Raw genomic sequence first — 951 nt, 5'->3', positions numbered from 1 at the left:
CTACCAACATCATCATCATCATCAACACCATCATCATCGACACCATCATCATCAACATCATCATCATTGTCTTCGTCGTCATCCTCGTCGCCATCATCATTATCATCAACATCATTACCACTAATGCTAACTCCACCATCATCATCCCCATCCGCTCCCACCACCACCACCACCACCACCAGGATGAAAAACAAAGCTGGCCTCGTCGGAATTTGAACTCAGGGCGTACAGACGGATGAAATGCAGCTAAGTATTTTGTCCGGTGTGTTAACAATTCTGCCAGCTCGACGCCTTAAAGTCACCTTTAATATTGTTATTGTTTAACCCTTGGTCAAACCTGTTGGGCAGATCTATGATCAAAAGTGCTTCAGGCGTGGCCATCTCTTCTTTTTGTACATCCTCAACTCTATGGTGCTATTTCTTTAATAAGACAGTAGAGTGTGTGATTTAGCTGAAATTTGGTTGCTATTTCTAGCAGGTCGAGTGTAACCACGTAGAAGCTTCTATGTCGTTTGATGTTTTGTCACTCTGCTAAAGTCAACATGTTTGTCACTCACGTGGTTTTTTCTTTTAATCTCTTGCAGGCCAACAAATCAGGATGTTTGATGAACCCAGCGTTAAATTTTGGTCCTGCAGTGGTAACGGGTGACTGGAGAAGTCAATGGGTAAGAATCTTTGTCACAGCATCATCAGCATCATCATCATCATCATCATCATCATCATCATAATCAGCAATAGATGCAATCACAAATGATTCTGCATTTCTGATATACTTCAATATATACACGCACATACACACATACATACATACATACATATAGGCATACATAGACATATTCATTCATTCATACATACATACACACATGCATACATCCACACACATATATATATACATACATACATACATACACACACACACACACACATATACATACATACACACATACATAC

General features: G+C 39.9%; 1 long non-coding RNA gene across 1 annotated transcript in view; it reads left to right on the top strand.

The window, feature by feature from the left end:
* Window positions 1–584: 584 nt before the first annotated feature.
* The window catches only part of LOC106883635 (uncharacterized), a 7282-nt gene continuing 6915 nt past the window's right edge, over window positions 585–951 (top strand). Inside the window, exon 1 of the long non-coding RNA XR_001411147.1 lies at window positions 585–665. This is a non-coding gene — a long non-coding RNA (uncharacterized LOC106883635). The remainder of the gene's footprint in view (window positions 666–951) is intronic.

Source organism: Octopus bimaculoides, chromosome 3, assembly GCF_001194135.2.
Source record: "Octopus bimaculoides isolate UCB-OBI-ISO-001 chromosome 3, ASM119413v2, whole genome shotgun sequence".
In the NCBI taxonomy this organism is placed as follows: domain Eukaryota; kingdom Metazoa; phylum Mollusca; class Cephalopoda; order Octopoda; family Octopodidae; genus Octopus; species Octopus bimaculoides.
Note: the sequence above shows the minus strand (reverse complement) of the source record. Positions and strands in the feature narration are given on the sequence as shown.